Source organism: Chelonoidis abingdonii, chromosome 4 (genome assembly GCF_003597395.2).
Source record: "Chelonoidis abingdonii isolate Lonesome George chromosome 4, CheloAbing_2.0, whole genome shotgun sequence".
Classification (NCBI taxonomy): Eukaryota; Metazoa; Chordata; order Testudines; family Testudinidae; genus Chelonoidis; species Chelonoidis abingdonii.
This window is the reverse complement of record NC_133772.1, coordinates 100,798,467-100,815,391: the sequence shown is the minus strand read 5'-3', so window position 1 is coordinate 100,815,391 and position 16,925 is coordinate 100,798,467. Positions and strand designations below refer to the sequence as shown.

General features: G+C 41.9%; 1 long non-coding RNA gene across 1 annotated transcript in view; it reads left to right on the top strand.

The window, feature by feature from the left end:
* The first annotated feature begins 14,630 nt into the window (after positions 1–14,630).
* LOC142046662 (uncharacterized) overlaps positions 14,631–16,925 on the top strand; it is a 29,827-nt gene continuing 27,532 nt past the window's right edge. Inside the window, exon 1 of the long non-coding RNA XR_012655668.1 lies at positions 14,631–14,703. This is a non-coding gene — a long non-coding RNA (uncharacterized LOC142046662). The remainder of the gene's footprint in view (positions 14,704–16,925) is intronic.

Sequence of the window (16,925 nt, the reverse complement as noted above, 5' to 3'; positions counted from 1 at the left end):
TTTTGGGCTGTTCTTTGTTATCTCTTGGGATTAACAGAAGCCAGACATGCAACCAGATTTCTCCAATCTTACTGAAACAGTCTCTCAGATTCAAGATAGTAAGTAATAGATAGAAAGCGGATTAGATTTATGTTTGTTTTCTTTATTTGCAAATGTGTATTTTGCTGGAAGGATTTTACCTCTGTTTGCTATAACTTGTATCTTATGCTAGGGGGCAAGGAGTCCCTCTGGTCTATGTAAGCTGAGACCCTGTAAACATTTTCCATCTTGATTTTACAGAGATAATTTTTACTTTTTCTTTCTTTAATTAAAAACTTTTCTTTTTAAGAACCTTGATTTTGTCCTTGTGTAAGACCCAAGGGGACTGGGTCTGAACTCACCAGGGATTGGTGGGGGGAAAGGAGAAGGAGGGGGGAAGGTGAATTTCTCTCTGTTTTAAGATTCAAGAAGTTTAAATCACAGTATCTCTCAGGGTAACCCAGGGAGGGGAAAGTCTGGGAGGGGAAAGGTAGGGAAATGGTTTATTTCCCCTTGTTTTAAGACCCAAGGGGTTTGGGTCTTGGTCTCCCCAGGGAAGGTTTTGGGGGGACAAAGAGTGCACCAGACACTGAAATCTCCGGTTGGTGGCGGCATTATCAGATCTAAGCTAGGAATTAAGCTTAGAAGGGACATGCAGGTCCCCACTTTCTGGACGCTAAAGTTCAAAGTGGGAAAGAGACCCTGACAGGGGTGCTTACAAAAGTATATATGATGTAACTGGAATAGAGTTTTGTTACATATGCCATGTAACATATCTATGTAAAAGTTATGATCTACTGGTTATGTTCATCCCAGTTGTATGCAGGCACCATTTGTGTGTTCAGAGTTATGAATATTGGCTGTATAATTGCTTGGTCACTTCTTGGGAAAGGAATGTGCTCAATCAGGAAGCATTTAACAGACAAAAGAGCTTGAAAGACTCCAATCCACATAAGAAGTCTACCTGAGAACATTCAAGGGAGCATGTGGGTAATGGCTGCTCCCTGCAAGTCCTGAGTCATGCATGGGCAGGTGACTTGCCCATGTGCTTCCAAATCTCCATTTTGTGACTGGATTCTACACAAGGGGAGGAGGGGGGTGTCCACCCACAAGAGAGAGTCTATTTAAATCCTGGGAGACCCCTCCATGGGGGCTTCAGATGGCTAAAGAAGGAGTTTCTCCACCCCACCCCACCCCAGGATACTGACAGGAAAACTGAAACAAAGGACAGTGTGCAAGGGGTGTGAGTGATTGCTGGACCCAGGCTAAAAGGAGATTAGCCTGTAAAAGGGAACATTCTGGAACTGGTGAGGATCTTATCTGTATTCAGTTCGATTAGACATAGATTTGCGCATTTTATTTTATTTTCCTTGATGACTTACTTTGTTCTGTCTGTTACTACTTGGAACCACTTACATCCTACTTTCTGTATTTAATAAAATCACTTTTTTTTATTTATTAGTTAACTCAGAGTATGTATTAATACCTGGGGGAGCAAACAGCTGTGCATATCTCTCTATCAGAGGGCGAACAATTTATGAGTTTACCCTGCATAAGCTTTACACAGGGTAAAATGGATTTATTTGGGTTTAGACCCCATTGAGAGTTGGGCATCTGGGTGCTAACGACAAGCACACTTCTGTGAGCTGTTTCCAGGTAAACCTGCAGCTTTGGGACAGGTAATTCAGACTCTGGGTCTTTGTTGAAGTAGACAAAAGTGTCTGGCTTGGCAGGACAGGGTGCTGAAGTCCTAAACTGGCAGGGAAAACAGGGATAGAAGTAGTCTGGGCACATCGGTTGCCACTCCCCAGGGGGTTTCTGTGATCCAACCCGTCACAGTCGCCAATTAGTATCAAAAGCTGTGATGGGCACTCGAGTTTCATATTGATGTTGCTTTTCAGATAGCAAACACATGGACCTTGATTCCTGTTTTTGTTAGTGTCCTGAATGTGAGTGTAAATGTCTCTCCCCATCTCAGTGGGGGAGAAATTTGCTCAGACCAGGAGGCAGAGAAGAGGAGGGAAGAGCTTGTGCTTCAATATTCTGCATCCTAGCTCCTCCAACCAGGTCACCCGTGCCTTAGGAAGGAGGAGAATAGGCATTTTTCTGCCTCCCCTTGACCAGCCAGGTAAAGCTGGGGAACTGATTAGCTATCATGCTCCCCTTCTCAACTTAAAGCCTTCCCAGACATCTTTTGGGCATCTTCATACCATTGCTGCCTCGCTCACTTTCTCTCTGGTGGTTGAGGTATATAGAACTGTGTTTCGAAGAGGCTATGGGGCAGACTGTTTGCTTGTTTTGGGGATCACAAAGGAAATATTTTCCCTATTGGAACTAGCAGTGGTCTGTAGGGATTTTCGCCTTCCCTGCAGCATTGTGGAGGTTTAGTTTAGGTTAAAAACAGTAAGAATAGGAATTTAACATTAGAAGGAAATACAGGAACATTTAAATCATCAAACCTTGTGGCCACAGTCCAGTGTGAATAAAGGCTAAATGAGCCAACTCCCATAGGTGAATGAACCCCACTTAAATGCCTGGTATGTGAAAGGGGCTGGGAGTATAGTGCTCCTCCCCATTATTAATAAAGTTACACCTTGTTACTTAACTCCATTCCAGTGTTTGTGTTTCATTCACCTGTGAGTCCAGATCAGTGTAATTTTAAGTGTAGCCCCACCGAAACAGTCCCTCCACAGCGCCACACCACCAAAACACCCACCCCCGAGTTCCGGGCCTACCGCCGAAACACCTACCCCAGAGCACCGCGCTGCCCCGCAGAAACAACTCTCCGAGTGTCGCACCTTCCCGCAGAAACAACCCCCCAGCGCCGCATTGACGAAACATGCCCCCCCAGCGCCACGCCGCTGAAACACCCTCCCAGCGCCTCGCTGCCCTGCCAAAACACGCCCCCAAGCACCGAACTGCCCTTCAGAAACACCCTCCCAGCGCCGCATTGCCGAACCACTCCCCCCAGCGCCACGCCACTGAAACAACCCCAAGTGCCTCGCCACCCTCCCAAAACACCCTCCCGAGCGCCGCCCCACCCCGCAGAACCCCCCCTAGTGCTGCACCGCTGAAACACCCCTCTGAGCGCCGCCCTGCCCTGCCAAAACACCCTCCCAAGCACTGCACCATGCCGCCAAAACACCCCCGAGTGCCGCCCCACCAAAACACACACACACCCAGCTCCATGCCATGCCGCTGATACAAAAACAACCCATCCCCCCAAGCACCGCCCAGCCAAAACAAAAACAACAACTACAAAAAACCTCGAGTGCCACCCCACCGAACCAAAAAAAAAACAAACCGTAGTGCCCCCCGCCACCCAAAGATTGGCCGTCCCTTACAAGGTGCCGTCCCAAGTATGTGCTTGGTTGGCTGGCACCTGGAGCCGGCCCTGGTCGGGGTATGACCACCATGATATACAAATGGCCTAGCAATGCATAGTAGGCAAAAGCTGCTTCTAGTGTGCAGAGGCTGCATAGGCCATAAAGTTGCTCTGTGCTGTGGCTCCAGACTGTGGAGAAGGAAGGATTTAAATCCTCTTAATTCTTGTGCAAAACTTCCCCATGCAAAATCCACTTGCTCAGTCTTTGTACTAAAGATAAGAATTGAAGCTCAGTAAAGTTTCAGCCCAAATGAGTATACCGATGCACAACAAATATGCTGCATAGGCAAATATAATCAATGGTATAAGTCTGTTGATTTCCGTGCAGCAGCATCAGGACAAATTTGGCCTAATGGATATGAGAAGATATAGGCAGCCTGTACAGTGCCATGAAAGATGAAAATTGATCTTATGAATTCAAACTTGAATCCAGGTATTTCATTTAAGTCCTTTGCTTTATCCCAGGGTAGCTTTTGGGCTCAGTGGGTTATGTGTTATTAATTATCTGATTTCTTTAGTAGTTAAGTTTGTTGGCTGGCTAGTCTAAACTCACAGGTAGATGGGCTTGAAAAATCAATGTCTCTGAATTATGAGTACTGGTTTTCTAGCTTCAGTCTTCATAGACAAAATGTTTTACATATCATAAATGACTGCAAGGTTTTCATTTTTTTCCACGTATGTTTCCTTCTGCTACTGACCAGTTTTTCCATGATTCATTCCATCATATTAGCAGGGAAACCTTCACCTCAAAGGTGACCTTACTGGCCCAGTGTACCTGTCTAGCTAGCCAGTGTCAGACCAGGAATGGAATCTATTGCTGTAATGAGTGCACTAGGGATGCTACTGCTTAGCAGTAAATGGACACTGCTTCTAAAACTGTGCTCAGGCTATAGTCAGAAGGGGGGGCTTCTATTAAAATTAATAGCCTGCTTGTTCTTTTTTATCAAAATTTTATTATTGAAATGGTGTTCTTTCAAGGTTATGCAGATGGTTTAATGCTGATTATGTTTTAAGCCAGAGTGGATAATTAAATAGGATAAAAATGAGTGTAGGGTTATTCATGACAGAAAAGATGCCAAGAACAGTACAACAAAAGCCACTTACTGATAAATGGAAAGGAGCTAAACTAAATTTATGGCAAAATTATTAGTGTATGGGCTTTCTCTATTCTTCTGTGAAAGAAATTAGCTTTGTTAAAATACTTTTCATTTCCTCACATTAAAACAAGGCTCCAGCTCCCATTCTTGTTGCTTACACGCACATATAAGACATAGCATATGGAAAAGCAAAAAACAAAGGAAGTCTTCGTCCTTGGGATTTAAAAAGACAAAGCAATTTCTTGGGTAGCCCAAGAATAGAAAATATAAAAGCACTGAAAATGAGGAATAACATGATCTATTACAGTTAATGGACTTTCTATACTAACCTATATTAGTTCATTTCACTAACCAGGTCATTTCAGAGACTGTGAAATTTTCATGTGCAAATGTTTTCTAAATCTCATTAGCATGTGATTTCATTTATCATTCCTTTGTGCTGAGGATGCATTGATGATATTAAATACTGATGTTCTAGTCTTTAGAGCTTGAACAGGAAGGATTACTCACACAGCTTCTCACACAACCTTCTGAAAGTAATAAGCAACTCATTTTACGATTTTTCTGGAACCCTTCTTAGATTGAGAGGCATTACTTCCTACTAAAAATAAACAACTGGTTCTGCTGTTTCTAGACTAGAGCAAAATATCATAGCACATTGCATCATTTCAGAGGTTTAAATAGCTTTGTTATATCATTACATGAGACAATTTAAAGTGGCTAGTTAGAGGTCTGATACCTCTACTGAAGGGGTCAGATCAACCCACTAACCAGAAAGTACCATGAGGGTCTGTGAACTAACACAAACTTAAGTATTCCAGTATTAATGGCTTTAATAGCTAATCTGAAATGCATTTACTTCTGTGAGTGATTGTGCATATAGATTTAGACCAGAATATTGCAAGTATCTGTGGCCACTAAATTTTGTGGAAGCAATGGTACATTTCACAGAACACTTAGGTAGTCTCCTGACATGAGATAAGGTGGGAACCATGTAGAAGCAACTTATGGGGAAAAAAATCTTTTCACTGCAGAGAAGAGACATGGGCCTGACTTTGGAATTATGCTCTTTTAAAAAGTTATTTTTTATAGCTTATGTAATGATCCAGAAGCAAAATTGGTTCTACAATATTTTGCTGAGCAGCCTACTGGTTATTCAGTGTGTCATAATATATAAAATATCATTGCTCTGATACCACTGCATCAGCTTTTCCAAGCTACTGCACAGCAGACATAATTAAGAATAAGTTAATGTCCTCAGACTCTTTTTTTTTTTGGTCTCACATCTCTTTACAGAATATTCCCTCCCTTGTTCCCCTCCCCCATTAAATCAGGGGTTTGATTTATTGTTAGGCACTTTCTTAACCAGTCTTTTCTGTTTTAGATTTTAAATTCATTTTCAACTTTCAAATGGCTTAAAATTATTTTGCCTGAACTTCATCAGTTTCATTTTGGCTGTTGTCTGTTTCAACCCACACCTCTACCCACCTAAAAAACGCAGAAAAGCACTTTTCCATGATGATTAAAGTGATTGGATAAGCGATGGGAACTAAATTGAGATTGCTTAGCTCTCTAGCCTAAATGTGTTTGACCTTCACTCTTCCTGCTGGAGTTTATAACATTTTAGCACTATAATGTGTCACTGGGATTTTCGGAGAACAGCACTTCCATTAAAAAAAAAGTGAAACTGTAAATCTGAGATCAGTTAAGAGGGGTTACTAACACAGCTGAACAGCAAGTTTTCTTCCAAAAACACCTGACCTCTGGAATTTCATCAGTTTATTTTACTAATTAATAAATAATACATCCTCTTGGATCCAGTGTGTGTCCCTAAAGTGCCACCATCTACAGATAATTGATCATTTATAGCATTTATCTTGTGGGTTCTTCCGACACAGTTCTCACTTTGGGGCTGTAATAGTAGTTTTGAGTAGAATCATTCATCTGTATCTGGTAGTGGCCAAAATAAAGCCTAGCATAACATTAAGGACTGCAGTGTACATTTATTTTGCTACACACAGATATGGCCTTCTATAGAGCAAGCATGATGTATTACAGAAGCTGAGCAGTCACCTGCAGCTATTGCACCTGTAGTCACACATTGTAATACATAGGGGACAGAATAGCAGCCATTTCCACCCCTGCTTGTTATTGTGTTTATCCAGCTCTGCAAATGGCCATATCATTTACCTTATTGCATCAACCAGTGGGACAACTAGTGAAGTAAGTTGCTACTTGCTGAGAGGAAGAGTGTAAGAATTACAGCCTGGGTTATTAATTTCTGAAGTTAACTCTAGAAGATACTTACATCACCAACATGCTCCCCATAATCTGATCCCTGCACAATTCAAGGGATGCACAAGGAGTGAAATCTCCCGCCCCCCGCCAAGTCTTTGGAAGAAGTAGCTTCTGCATACTCCTTCTCACTGCCCTGGTGGAGGGGGCAAAGCAGGGGCAGGCAAAAAGCAAGGCAAAGGAGTGGCTGCAGCACAAACTCACCAGCTAATGTCAGCTGGTTAGGTGGCCAGCTGATGGCTGTTAACCTATGCTTGGGGTCAGGGCTGCAGCAGAGAATTGAGTAACCTTTACATTTGCTAATTCATTTTGCATTTAAGAGTTTTAGGAGAAGCTGTCCTTGAACTGGTTCTTACTTTTTTTCCAATGTGTCTGCACATTATGAAAATACCAGAAAATATGGAGTGATTTTTGCTCTGCTGTAACGCAAAAAATATCATGCATTAGTTGTAATTTCACGCCATTGCACAGTTTTAGACATGTCCAGGTAAAACTGATAGTTACTGAATGATTTTTTTTTTTAAGGATCACTGTCACATAAGCCATATCAGCTCTGGCACATGCATTTGAGGGCCTTGCTGCATAAAGACAAGGGGGTGTACAATATAGTGTTTTGCAGAAGGAAGTGTGGGATCAGAGAGCTGATGCTTAGGTAAAGTCTCAAGGAACTAGAGTGGCTGTAAGAAAAAGAAGCCAGACAAGTAAGGGTTCTGTCATATAGCCTCAAGATCTTGAATACCTTTGATCTGAGCCTGATGCTCTTCAGTGAAACCATTATGTGTCTGGTTCCTTTTTCGTACTCCCAGATAAGTTCCCTGACACTTAGCTGGTGAGCAAGCAATCTTAATTCACTCTGATTTAAATGGGAGTTAGGCGTCCAAATATCTTTGAGGATCTTGGCCTCAGTCTGTAACCACTAGGCAACCTATGTCCAACTAGTTAGGCCCTGAGTCACCAAGATTTTTAAGCACATGCCTAAATTTTAAACACATGGGTTGAGATATTTTAAAGCTAACTATGAGGTTAAGATAAAATTCCCTTCAAATTAATTTTGATGGGAGATATGTGATTAAATGTCCTAGCTGGCTCTTTAAATTTCCACTCTCAGTAATCCCATGATTCCAAGAACATATGCTTAAAGTTAGGCATGTATTTAGTACCTTGATGATCTTGCTGTATTTGCTTGTACTGTATAGGAACGGAGCCTAAGTAATGTGTGAAGCCTCTAGTGGTCCTCACCATCTTCAGTTTTAGAAGCCAGCAGAACCCATCCACAGCTGCAGTGTGCATATGAAGCTAGGCCTTCCGCGTTGTGTATATTCAATAAACATGGTTATTGGACCCCTGGATGCACCTGTGGTTCCTTCACATTATGTTTGTCATGAAAAGGGCAAAAATCACACCCACACTATAGGTACAGTACAGATATTATGCAAATGTTCAAATTTCAGTTCCTTTAGCCATTTGGTAATAGTGGTGTCTACTGACAATTGCTAAGCCAAGTGCCCCAGAGGGAGTGAAACTAACAGGTATTGATCAAGTCATCTCTCTCCTGCCATCCATCTCCACCCTCTGACAAACAGAGGCTAGGGACACCATTCCTTACCCATCCTGGCTAGTAGCCATTAATGGGCTTAACCTACATGAATTTATCTAGTTCTCTTTTAAACCCTGTTATCATCCTAGCCTTCACAACCTCCTTAGGCAAGGAGTTCCACAGGTTGACAGTGCACTGTGTGAAGAAGATCTTCCTTTTGTTTGTTTTAAACCTGTTGCCCATTAATTTAATTTGGTGGCCCCTAGTTCTTATATTATGGAAACAAGTAAATAACTTTTCCTTATTCACTTTCTCCACACCATTCATGATTTTACATACCTCTATCATATCCCCCCTTAGTCTCCTCTTTTCCAAGCTGAAAAGTCCTAGCCTCTTTAATATCTCCTCATATGGGACCCGTTCCAACTCCCTAATCATTTTAGTTGCCCTTCTCTGAGCCTTTTCTAATGCCAGTATATCGTTTTTGAGATGAGGAGACCACATCTGTACACAGTATTCAAGATGTGGACATACCATAGATTTAAATAAGGGCAATAAGATATTCTTTGTCTTATTCTTTATCCCATTTCCTAATGTCCTGTTTGCTTTTTTGAATGCCACTGCAGACTGCGTGGACATCTTTAGATGACTCCACAATGACTCCAAGATCTCTTTCCTGATTAGTTGTAGCTAAATTAGCCCCCATCATATTGTATATATAGTTGGGGTTACTTTTTTCAATGTGCATTAATTTACATTTATCCACATTAAATTTCATTTGCCATTTTGTTACCCAATCACTTAGTTTTGTGAGGTCTTTTTGAAGTTCTTTACAGTCTGCTTTGGTCTTAACTATTTTGAGCATTTTAGTATCATCTTCAAACTTTGCCACCTCACTGTTTACCCCTTTTTCCAGATCATTTATGAATAAGTTGAATAGGATTGGTCCTAGGACTGACCCTTGGGGGAACACCACTAGTTACCTCTCCAGTTCTGAAAATGTACCTTGTTCTCTGCTTTCAACCAGTTTCAAATCCATGAAAGTATCTTCCTTCTTATCTCCATGACAACTAATTTACAATAAGAGCCTTGGTGAAGGGATACTTGTCAAAAGGCTTCTGGAAGATCTCAAGTAACACTAGTCCACTGGATCCTCTTTGTCCACGTTTGTTGACCCCTTCAAAGAACTCTAGTAGATTAGTAAGACATGATTTCCCTTTACAGAAACCATGTTGACTTTTGCCCAACAATTTATGTTCTTCTATGTGTCTGACAATTTTATTCTATTCTATTGTTTCAACTAATTTGCCCAGTTCTGTCGTTAGACTTACTGGTCTGTAATTGCCGGGATCACCTCTACAGCCCTTTTTAAATATTGGTGTTACATTAGCTATCTTCCAGTCATTGGGTACAGAAGTTGATTTAAAGGACAGGTTACAAACCATAGTTAATAGCTCCGCAATGTCACATTTGAGTTGTTTCAGAACTCTTGGGTGAATGCCATCTGTCCCGGTGACTTGTTCCTGTTAAGTTTATCAATTAATTCCAAATCCTCCCCTAGTGACACTTCAGTCTGTGACAATTCCTGAGATTTGTCACTTACAAAGGACAACTCAGGTTTTGGAATCTTCCTAACATCCTCAGCCATGAAGACTGAAGCAAAGAATTCAGTTAGTTTCTCTGCAATGACTTTATTGTCTTTAAGTGCTCCTTTTGTATCTCGATCGCCCAGGGGCCCCACTGCTTCCTGCTTCTGATGTACTTAAAAAACATTTTGTTATTACCTTTTGAGTTTTTGGCTAGCCATTCTTCAAACTCCTCTGGCTTTTCTTATTGCATTTTTACACTTAATTTGGCAGTGTTTATGGTCCTTTCTATGTACCTCACTAGGATATGACTTCCACTTCTTAAAAGATGCTTTTTTATCTCTCACTGCTTCTTTTACATGATTGTTAAGCCATGGCAGCTCTTTTTTAGCTCTTCTACTGTGTTTTTTAATTTGAGGTATACATTTCAGTTGGGCCTTTATTATGGTGTTTTTGAAAAGTGTCCATGCAGCTTGCAGGAATTTCATGCTAGTCACTGTACCTTTTAATTTCTATTTAACTAACCTCCTCATTTTTGCATAGTACCCCTTTCTGAAATTAAATGCCACAGTGTTGGGCTGTTGAGGTGTTTTTTTCCACCAAAGGAATGTTAAATGTTATTATATTATGGTCACTGTTTCCAAGTGGTCCTGTTATAGTTACCTCTTGGACCAGATCCTACACTCCACTCAGGACTACATCGAGAATTGCCATTGGTTTCAATGAGAGTTGCATTTACTTAACATGAGGGTTAGAGCACTGATTTTCAAAGTTTTGGTTGTGACCCATTACTGGGTCATGGAATGCAAGGCACTGGGTTGCCTTGCTCAGCACCCAGGGACTCTGGGGGCTGCTAGTAAAAACTACTAGTAAAACTAGTAGTCTCTACCCAGAAGCAGGTCCAGCTCGCAGGCATGGGGACCATGTGGCTCCATGTGCTGCCCCTGCCCCAGTCACCAGCTCACTCCCATTGAGTGAGAAGCCTGCCTCTGCACCCTGGCTGCGCTGCTGTACCGGCTCCACTAGAGGTAAGCCTGCATCCCAACCTTGTGCCCCAATCCCCTGTACCAGCCCTGAACCCCCTGAAACACAGAGCCCCTTCCTGTACCTGAACTCCCTCATCCCTGGTCCCACTCCAGAGCCCACACCCCCAGCCCAGAGCCCTGACCCCCTCCCGCTCCCCAGCCCCCAGCTCTGAGCCGCCCCCTAAATCCAGAGACCCATCCTTCACCCCAAACTCCACATCCTTGGCCCCACCCCAGAGCCTGCGTCCCCAGCCCAGATCCCTGACCCCCTCCCACACCCTAACCCCCTCATCCCCAGCTCTGTTGGGTCATGGACATCAACAATTTTCTTCAACTGGGTCGCAAGAAGAAAACTTTAAAAACCACTGGTTAGAGGGTATATATTCCTGCTATATACTGTGTTATACAGGCAATATTGCATCTACCACTGAAATGCAGCCACCTCTGAGATTTAATATAGCGACTCTTCAACAGCTGTTAGCAGCACTACACAACAACTTAGGGCAGGAAGTGAAGAAAAATATCAACCCTCCTTGAAACATCAGAGTGAATATCAGACTGACAGAATGCAATAGCTTTGTTCTAGTAGCAACATTTCTGGGATCCTTAATGGGGTAGAATTTTCAGTGAACAAGGGTAATTAAGACTTTAATCTTACATTTTAAACAAAAAACCAGTAAGACAAACAGTTTTAAAGATTCAAAGCCCAGCTAAAGAGAAGCTTGTGTTGGAAATGTTTCCTGTGGAAGCTAGTAATGGTAATGAATAATAGGAGAATTAAAAGCTCACTCTGAGGGTGGATCCATTTGGCTCTACTCAGTAAAAATAATGAAAAAAAGAGAGTGCTCAGTAGTGAAATAAAATAAATAAATATTACATAAAAATGTTTAAATGGCTCTGATGTGGAAGGGTTGAAGACAGCCTCATTCTAATCTGAGACTGATTTTTCTAGAGATCCAACATATATTCTTTAGAAAGTTTTTAACTTTTGTTCTCAGATGAGGTTACTTTATCAGTTCTTGTAATGCTGAGAGTTGGGACAGGATGATTAAATTATGCAAAGTTAATATCAATGCACATATAAAAATCTTTTCTTTCTATATTACCCGGGTGTTCTCAGAATTAAATCTTAAGCAGCCTTGTAATATTTCATGCAAAGACCCACACGTATGGTATTTCAGCAAATGAGAGAATGTCTGATAGTTATAGTTAATGATCCCTCTTATACCAAGTTCTATAGCAGATATGCGTAAGAGTGGTAAATCAGGAAAAGCACTTTGAGGAGAAACAAGATGACAATTTTATTCTCCTATGCCAATCAACAGAGATAGCATTCATGACTTGGTTAAATGATCAGATTGCACTGCCATGGTCTAAATAGTCCCAACTTATTTGGAGGCAAATAAAGATGTGATTGCTGGAAAGAAGGACTTGATTCAGAGTTCAATGAGAAAATGTACCATTATGTATTTACAATATAAATGTTCCTCTGTGCAATAGGGACTGGTATGTCGTAATAGACATCAGCAAAGAAAGTTTGTAAGTCATGTTTCTCTAACACAAGCACTCACATTTATCAATACAGAATACACTCTCCTTTCCTCACACCACCCCCGTGGGGGAATAAAGTCCCGGGTAAAGTCATCATCTCTCTTCCTCTGCTCAGATAGCTCAAAAGAATTGTTTCTCTCAAAATTCATGTTTGTCTTCAGGCTCTGGTTGTCCTGAAGGCTTTGAACTGTAGTCATGGACTTGGCCCCAAAAGTATCTGAATACAAAGTCACTTAGATTTCAAATCAATATCACACAGGTAAGGGCAAATTTTGTTCCTGAAAACCCATCCAGCCTCTGTTGAAGCCCCTGTGATTGGTTTGCATAACTTCACACAGAATTTGACCCCCCACTGTGGCCTGGGTGCTAGTGTATGCAATATATACACACCTCAATGAGGTCTGACTTCTGCCTTGTTCCTTTACTCTATTCCCCTAGCAAGAGTATGAACTTCAAAACCAAAAACAGGGACTCTTTAAATCCCAACATGACTAAATACTGAATACAGGAACTTTTTAAATAAAAGAAAATAAAATGATTCATGAACTGCACAACAACACTTCTTCCCTGCTTCTGTTAATATTTAGTTTTACTAACTTGCTAAGTTCATGCAAGAGAATCAGATACTACAGGCACTTATAAAAATAAACCTGTAGAGCAAAAAGACGTGGAAAGAGAAAGAATTCAATCCAAATTACTACAGTAAATGTCTTGATTTCAAGGGCTACAATTCTCCTCTCACAGGGAATTCCTTTAGGCTCCTTTTTCATTAGGCTCAATGGGAGTTACTCATATCCTGAAGTGGTAAAAGAGGGCCCAAGAAGATATATTTGTGCTTTCTCCCATGTTCCCTGTCACCCTTGGGAGATGCCCCCTATAAATAAGGTGACCCATATTTCCCTATGCTGAATATGGGACACCTGATAAAATTATTCATATTCAAGCAAGTTCAATGGAAATCAATCAGAATTATGCAGTATAAATGTTCAAATTAACATCAGGTTGACAAAGCCCCTATTAAAAAGAAATACTGCATAGGTGGAGTCTTTTTATCTTCTTATCTTTAAGGCTTTATGATTCATATGGGGAGAGGTGACACACACACATTCCCATACCCTCTCTCTCACGGTGGAGTGACCAACCGATCCAGCCCTCCTGCCTGGCATTCTCCACCCTCCATGTCTGGCTGGGCCCCTGGGATGGATCCACCTCTCCTGGAACCTGGCAGTGCATCTTCCCACGGCACCACATGCAGGGGCATACAGGGTCACATGATCCCTCCTCCCCAGATTTCTCCCAGGGTTCACACCAGAATGTGGCCAGCAGCAGCCTTTTGGCACTGTGTGGGAGGGAAGGGATGAGATCTGCTTCCAGCCACATGAGAGGAGGGGGAGGGAAAGGGATGACCTGGTCCGTGTCTTTGCAGAGTTCATCTCTTCCTCCACTGCCCATGGCAGAAAGCAGCTTGTCCTTTCCTGTCCATACAGTGTCAAAAGGCAGCTAACACCTCCAGGCTGCTGCTGGCCAAAGACATAACCCAGCCACCTCCTGCGGGATCAGGGTGTGAACAGGATGGAAATCACTTCCTCCACCACTCCAGAGCTTAGCTGAGGGGCACAGAGGCTTCCCCATGCCAACGCTATGCAGGGCTTTGGCACACACAGGGCTTGGCTCCTCCTGGCCAAAGCCTTGGGCTGGAGGGTCTTGGACTTTCCTAGGGCATCAGCCCAGCCAGAGGCAGTGGTGGAAGGAAGGAACCTGATGACTAGGCTATTGGTGATCTGAGCACTCTGACCAGGGACTGGTTCTCCACTCAGTGCTGGGAACGGAACGTGCCCAACCTGGGGGGATATGGAGGAGCAGCAGGACTGGTGGGGAAGAGGCAAAGCAGGGAAAGGACAGTGAGAGGGGAGAGCATGTAAAGGGACGATGGGTGGGCAACAGAGGCAACATATAACCTGTGTCATAAACAGATAGCTAAGGGTTAATGTTTCTTTTACCTGTAAAGGGTTAACAAAGGGAACCAAACACCTGACCAGAGGACCAATCAGAAAACAAGATTTTTCAAATCTCAAGGGAGGGAAGTTTTGGGTTTGTTCTGTGTCTCTGTTGCTCTCTAGTCTCTGAGGGGATCACTCTATCTCCAGGCTTTCTAATCTTCTGTTTCCAAGTTGTAAGTACAAAGGTAGAAAGACAATAGGCTTATATTGTTTTTTTGTATTTACATGTGTGTGTGTTCTGGAATGTTTAAATTAATATCTTGTTGAATAAAAACTGTTTATCATTTTTTCTTTTAAGCCAGATAACCCTGGTATATTGTCACGTTGATACAGAGACCATTAATGTCTTTTTCTTTCTTTTTTAATAAGGCTCTTCTTTTTAAACTTGTTGAGATTTTTTTTTTTTAGTTGGGGCTCAAGTAGATTGAGTCGCAGCTCACAGGGTAATTCGGTGGGAGAGAATTGAAAACAGGGTGATCTTCCAGGGTCATCCAGGGAGGAAGTACCGAGGAGACATAGGGGAGGGTGTTTCCCTTTGTGAAGACTCAGGGCATCTGGAGTCTTGGAGCGTCCCCAGGGAAGGTTTTGGGGGGAGACCAGAGTGAGCCATGGCATTGGAAAGAATCCTGGCTGGTGGCAGCACTATCAGATCTAAGCTGGTAATTAAGCTTGGAGGTTTCATGCTAGCATCTCATTTTCTGAACTCTAAGGTTCAGATCTGAGTAGGAAAGCTATGACAACCTGCTGCTGCCTGGCGCCTTCCCGCACTCACAGGCCGCCTCAGCTCCTAGCCAGTGCCAGATAGAAACGGGATGGGGGATGAGCCCTGCTGGCTGAGAGCTGGCATGCAGCAGGGGCTGCACTGACAAACCAGCAGGGAGAGTGGCCAGCCCCATGTGCTGCAGCTCCTTTCTGCCACCGGCTTTGCACACCCACCCCCATCATCATCCACTGGACTCACCACTCACAACTAGTGGGTGGGTGGCTGGCGAGCAGGGATCCATCCAGCAGCAGGACCCGCAAGTACTGATGTGGTGGGATATAGAAGATATGGGACAATTTGCCCATTTTTAAGAAAAAGTCAGGACACCTGCAGGAGGGCTTAAATACGGTACTGTCCCTTTAAAAACAGGACTTCTGGTCACCCTACCTATAAATAACTGCAAAGCTTCCTCATTATCCACCTTCAAATCCCTCCTCAGAACTCTCTTTTGCCTACAAAAACCTGACAATGATTAAGCCATTAGGGTGATGAGACCACAGCTTCTTTGTACTCTCCTATCTATATCCTTCTGTCTCTTGTCTTACATTTTGACTCTAAACTCCATGGGGAATGGGCTATCTTTTATTCTATGTTGTAAAGTGCCTATCACAATGGGGCCCTGGCCTATGACTAGGGCTTTTAAGCACTATGGTAATATAAATAAATAACTTTGTATTCCAAAAAATGGCCATGAAAAATCAGCATATTTTTTATTCAGCAGATCTGCTCCCTGAATAAATTCAGAATTAAAATTACTTACTTCAATAACAAGTACAAGTTTGATTCTTTTTAACATTGCAAAGCCAATACAGTGGTGAGAGAATGAGCTGGATTCTATTCTGGGTCATGTATCATCAAAAGAATTGTTAACTCAGTTCTCAATGCAAAGCCAAATTTGAACTGTTATATCTGTTCAGTCCCATTAAAGAAAATTCCACAGATATAAATGATGACAGAACTGATCTGGCGTAATCTTTACTATTGGTGACTGGCATGTGAGCCCGAAGAACAGATTTATTTTCAGGTTCTCTGATAAGTTTGCAAGGAATTTTTAAAATCTTTTTACTCTTATATTAATTTTTATGAGTTAATTCCCTAATCTAAATTCCATTTTTATGCAGTTATTTGATCTGGAAGCACTGTGAAATATTGCAGACCCCTACAATGCCACTTGAAAAGTCATTTTTCAGAGGAGAAAAAAATTCCAAACAAGATGGGTTGATTTGTACATAGTGTTTCTGTAGTGTCTTGAGAAAGTGATACAGTGCATCATCTTATTCTAAATGCATATCTGCAGACTTCAGTGCTCAAGTTTTATAATGTGACTACTCATTAATGTCTTTGGATACAATATAATGTCCATGGAGTTAAAGAAATTGATTCCCATTGATTTCAAAGTGAATTGGGTCAAGTCACTTCCACATAATTTCTCATTCATATGCAATAATATAGTTCATGATAGTCTATACGATTATGGTCACCACTTTTACAAGATTATGATAAATTTTGCACAAAGTATACCTTGTGAGGAATCATTTGAAAAGTGATAAACTGCTGAATATCATTGTTCTGTTAAAATATGTGTAGCAACAGTATGTGCGAAGTTATAAGTTTCTATTTTATAATTGTTACTGAAATATGCTGTAATTCTGGATAATACCCACAAAC